Here is a 6,000-nt window from a genome sequence, read left to right as displayed (position 1 = left end):
CAAAATAATTCTGAGTTAATGAAGCCAGACCGAAGAAAAAGAAAATACCATATGATTACATTTGCATAAAATTCTTGAAAATGGAAACTAATCTATAGCAACAGAAAGCAGATCAATGTCTGCCTGGTGGTGGGATGGGGGAGGATTACAAAAGGCATGAGGAAACTTTAGGTGGTGATGTCTGTATTCATTATCTTGACTGTGGTGATGTATACTTATGCTGACAAATTGTTTATTATATACCAATAAGATAATGTATACAATACAATGTATATCAATACAACTACAAAAATACTGATACCTGGATCTCAGGTGCAAGATTCTGATTGAATTGGTCTAGGCATAGGTATTTATTAAAAACTTCATATACAATTCTGCTGTACAGCCAGGGTTGGTTTTATGATTTTAGGTCACTACAGTTGTCCTGTGCCAGGTACTTTGAGAGAGTCCTTCCCTACTTTGTGGACTAGAGCACAAAGGAAGGGTCCCACCAGAGCGGATTCTCATCCAAAAGGCTGCAAAGTGCTCAAATCCATTGCCTCAGTGCCCAGGGGTCAGGTCTGGCTGCTTGGAAGCTGGAGCTACCTTGGACTTTCACAGAATAGAAACATCCCTTCACCCCCAATGTTTATCCATCTCCTCCAGGCAGCCTGATGCCTTCTTGTGACTTCCTTTCCTTTCAAAGCTGCCTTGGGTGAGAATGTTGATGATATTTAACGTAGATAAAGATGTCAGTTGGGAGGGCTTGTATGTGTAAGAACGGTGTGATTTGCCCCAGCAAGCTGCCTTCTAGTAACACTTGTCGGTACAACCTTGGGCAGGATGAGAGGCTGATACCAGATGCTTAGGCTTCAAAGCTAAGGCAGCAAAGTGTGGGTCCAGAATCCCAGGAAGCGGAGGAGAAATCCCACCCCCCTCCCATCCCGATGCTCCCAGTGATGGCAGCGAAACTTGGCCAGTGGCATAGACCAGCGAACATGGTAGTCAGGAACTCGAACTAGGGGGGTGATGTTTTGCCAAGGCTCTTTCTACTCAGCCCAGAGACACAGTGAGAAAGATATTGCTTTAAGTCCCATTCTATTCTATATTTATTATTAGTTTGGGAAAGTCATTTAACCTCTTTTTGCCTCACCTGTAAAATGGAGATAACAAGGTCTTTCTCATTTACTTCCACAGAGATATTGTGGGGATCAAATAAGAACACTGATGTGATCATGCCTTATAAGCACAAAGGGATGATTATTTACATGCTTATCTCATTGTTTTATAGAACGGAGAAGCAAAGGCATAGACTCAATTGGTAGGAAACTGGATAAACCTGTGGAATGACATCACTGCACAGTTTCCAGAAACTAGATTTGCTGTGTACATGACATGCCGGTACTGAAATCATAACATAACAATTTGCTGTGTACATGACATGCCGGTACTGAAATCATAACATAACATAACATAACATAACATAATAATAGCTAAAGTTCATTGAACACTTACACTCTAGACATTCTGATGAAGTGCACATCCATTTTTTACAAAGGAATTTTACAAAGGAAGGCACTGAGGATTAGGGAGGTTAACACCTTGTCCAAGGTCACACAGCCAGGAGTGAACTTGGGTCTTGACATGCCACAATCCAGCTTCAGAGCCCATAGTTAGAACCAGCTAAGCTTTCTCCCCCAAGGGGATGTCTCTCTGCTCAATATATTAGTAAATGTCTCAGGTGCCCTCTGCAGACATTCTCTCTCAATCCCAAATCAGGCAGGGCTCTGCCAGGAATCAGGAGACAATGAGTCTTTGTTCTAGAATTTTCTGTGCTATCTGGAGATGAGACTGGATGTTTGTGATAGGGTTTTCAAAACAAATATTTTCCCTCAGCATCTGAAAATAAGCCTAATGAAATAAGATTAGGGTTTTCAGATAGGTTGCAAAATGTAGGGTGATCTGCCTTTAGAGTTTCTGGTTAATATTCATCTGTTGAACACTTCATGTCCTCTAGGCTGTTTGTTAGGCATGGAAGGTAGACCAAAAATACAGTTGTGTATTTGTACGCCTTACAGTACAAGTTGGTCGGGGAGAGGGGGAGAAGACTGATAAATGTAACATGGCAAACAGCAAACATCCTTAATATGTACGTATTACAAAAATGCCTAAGAAGAACATTGTTGCCAAAGTTTCGTTGTTATATAAAGTCACAGTTTGGGCTTCCCCAGTGGTGCAGTGGTTAAGAATCTGCCTGTCAATGCAGGGGACACGGGTTCGAGCCCTGGTCTGGGAAGATCCTACATGCCGTGAAGCAACTAAGCCCATACACCACAAGTACCGAGCCTGCGCTCTAGAGCCCGCGAGCCACAACTACTAAGCCTGCGTGCCACAACTACTGAAGCCCGCGCACCTAGAGCCCATGCTCCTGAACAAGAGAAGCCACCGCAATGAGAAGCCCGCGCACTGCAATGAAGAGTAGCCCCCTCTCGCGGCAACTAGAGAAAGCCCACTTGCAGCAATGAAGACCCATCGCAGCCAAAAATAAATAAATAAAATAAATTAAAAAAAATAAAGTCACAGTTTATCTTTTTGTAAGGAATGAGTTTATAGAAAGGCAAATTAGGAATGCAATCTTTCCCAAATGACATCTTTTACTGATATGTATTTTTACTGTCAACATTTTTTTAAATGGGTAAAGGATTTCAAAATAACATAAGTTCCCATTTTGAGAAGGGAAATGATTTTGTAATGCAAAATTATTACCAAAAAACTTATCTTTAAGAGGGGACGCAGATTTACAAATGTCTTCAGCCACTCTGACTAGAGGTGAGGTTGTAGAACAGGGGGTCTGCCCATTTCATCCCCCATGTGAACAGGTGCTTAACTCTGGCCTTCCCTGAGCAATTCCAGCGCCTACATTTGAGTTCTTTGATTTCAAAAGACTGTGAAGAGTCATCTGCAGGCAAACCAAGATTGAGTAGTGCTGATCATAAGAATTGTGGGGACCCTGAAAATATTAGAGCTGTGTTCCATCAAAGAGAGGATGTGCCCAGGTAGTCTAGGGGAATCTCATAGCCTTGCCAGTTTGCAGCAAAATGGTCCAGATGGAAAATTCAGAGAAATCTTGGAGAAAATCCAATCTTCCTTTGAGAAGGATGAAGGATTTTGGCTCCACTGCTAGCCCATGCTGCCTCCTAAGCCCCTCTTGCTCCCTTCAGCCTGTTTAACCTGCCCAGAAACTGTCCTCTGAGTCTTCCAGGGCCTTGGTCTGCAGGTATAAAATTGAGTCACATGAGGAATCCATCCTTAAGGAACTCACGGTCAGGTTGACCCTCTGATCCGTCAGTTCATCAAGTGCCCTTGCCTCCCAGCTTGTTTACTTACGTGTTCCCAGAACAAGGTGACCCTGGAGAATTATTCATTTATTACCAGCTAGTATTGTGTTGTGAGTGAGAAAATAGATGAAAAGCGTTTGGCCCACTGATGGGCACATAGAAGGTGCTTCCAAAACAGCCTCTGTCACACCAGCAGTGTTTCGAGCAGTCGTGTCTTCCTTCCTAACTCCACGGCGGGCCGTGGAGGCCAGATGTGAAGTCCAGCTTCGGATTTCTGATACTGTTGCAAGCGCTCGCATGCCAAAGCCCCAGAGCCATGTTCTTCTTGGGAGAGGTGTTTCATGCTGCTCCGTGCAGGGCTCCAACTTCCAAGCTGTTGGGGTGAACAAAGAAGATAAGGAAGGCGATCTGACCATCAACACACCTCTCTCACCAGGACACTTACATTAGGACTGAACCGCAGAATCACTCACTTAGAGAAACTAGATATTCTGTAGGCACTTCTCCAAACGCTAACATTATGTAAGGGCACGCTATTGTTTTCTTTCCAAGGCAAAGTAAAAACAACTTTAAGGGGCTGGCTTAGACTGAGTCAGTGGAAAGAGTAAAGAAGAAATCAACTTTCAATAATGAGCAACTATGTCCACCCCTATCCACTCCTACTGACGGAGGTAGTGTTTTAATGAAAACACACTGAACGGTGAAGAAACTCTAGGACCTCTTTAGATTTAATTACTGAAAAATGTAAACAGATCTTATCCCTGAAAATGATTTTATTCCTAACCCTCATCACACAAATATTCTTTCTCTTGAATGAGTATCCCAGTCAATCAATTGGACAATGACCTAATATCTAGTCAGGCTTATCTGGATGTAGGTAAACACTGTGATCATGGCTAAACATTTTTTTATTTTAATTGGAGTAGAGTTGATGTACAATGTTGTGTTAATTTCTGCTGTACAGCAAAGTGATTCAGTTATACATATATATGCATTCTTTCTAAAAATATTCTTTTCCATTCTGGTTTATCGTAGGATATTGAATAAAGTTCCCTGTGCTATACAGTCGGACCTTGTTGTTTATCCATTCTATATATAATAGCTTACATCTGCTAATCCCAAACTGCCACTCCATCCCTCCCCCAATACCCTCCCCTGGCAACCACAAGTCTCTTCTCTATATCCCTGAGTCTGTTTCTGTTTCGTAGATAGGTTGTTTGGATCACGGCTAAACTTGACCCCATTATATGCATTGCTTGACAAAATAGAGGTGATCCTCTTAGGGACTACGTGAAGTGTTTCCTGAAGCCCTGAGCCTCGGAGTGGAGCCCCACCCTGCTGCATTTCCCTCAGGGCTCTCTAGAAGATCATCTTGCTCTGGGACTTAACACCCTCTGGTGTGGTTTCTCCTCCTTGCCCGTTAAAACTCAGGAGCCCGACATGCTACCACCCTGGGCAGGGCTCTACCACTCTCAGCAGTCATGCATTTGAAGTGTCACTTTTGCCTAAGAGATCTTTGCAATCTTTCAGTTGCAAGTGTTGCAAAAAGCAGCTGAAGCCTGGCAGGGCCAGTGGGAGGAAGAGGAATGTTGTGCACCATGATGTGAGTTGATCATGATGTGAGCTATCTTTACCACTAAACTGGGAAAGGAGAAAGAGGAAGATGATGGAGACTTACTTGAGGGGTATGAGACAGATGGGAAAACAGATGGAGGCCTTTTGGACCAATGCCAAATGGAAGCAAGAATGAAGGTCTGACTTTTCATAGGCTTTCTTGTCCTGACTCCGTGGAGCCATCTCTCTCTAGCAGGGATGTAATGATTTCCCAGATCCTTCTCATTCTAGGAGGGCTCAGCAAAATATCTCAGACCCATCTCACTCAAGGGGCGTCCATCATGACCCTCCAGACACATCGCAGTCTAAGAGGGCTCTTGACTTCTCAGGAACAATGCAAACTAGGAGAACATATCAACATTCCCCAGATGCAGCTCTTCCTAGGAGAGCTCATCATGACTTCCCAGATCGATCTCTCTCCAGGAAGACCTGTCATACCGACCAGACACATCTCAATCCAGGAGGGCTTTTGACTCCTCAGACACTTCTTTATGACCCAGGAGGACCTGTCATGATTCCCCAGTTTTGGCTTTTCATGTCCATTACTTCCTGCCCCAAACCAAAAGAAGTAGTGAGATACTAGAAAGAGCCTCCAGCAAGTCTTTTCCACTTTGGACGAGCTGAGGACTCTCTCATCAGTCATTTTCAAAGGACAGTAAATATAAATATAATTTAGACTCTCTTCTCCATGAAAAAAAAAAGCAAGCAAAATCCTATTCTGGAAGTAAGAAGCTTCATGACTTCAAAGGCTCTTTTCCCAGCCATAGGGAATTTCAGATAAACTTTATCTGGAAGTTATGGCTTGGGATCTACTTCCCACTGGAATGAAAGCAGGGTGGTCTCTGACCCAGACCTATCTTCATTGTTGGATAGACCTTGACCATGGAGCTTTGATTCTGACTCCAAAGGAAACAGGAGACCAGCTTTTCTGATTCAAATCTGATCTCACTCATTCTGGATGGGTCAACCTCCTGGAAATAAGGCTGAGTACAGGCTTTCTGGGGCTCAAACAGACTTGGTATTAACTGACACACAGTGAGAATCATAGAACCTTAGGAAGTGAGATGAA

Source organism: Eubalaena glacialis, chromosome 10 (genome assembly GCF_028564815.1).
Source record: "Eubalaena glacialis isolate mEubGla1 chromosome 10, mEubGla1.1.hap2.+ XY, whole genome shotgun sequence".
Classification (NCBI taxonomy): Eukaryota; Metazoa; Chordata; class Mammalia; order Artiodactyla; family Balaenidae; genus Eubalaena; species Eubalaena glacialis.
The sequence above is the reverse complement of the archived record's forward strand: the minus strand, read 5'-3'. Positions refer to the sequence as shown.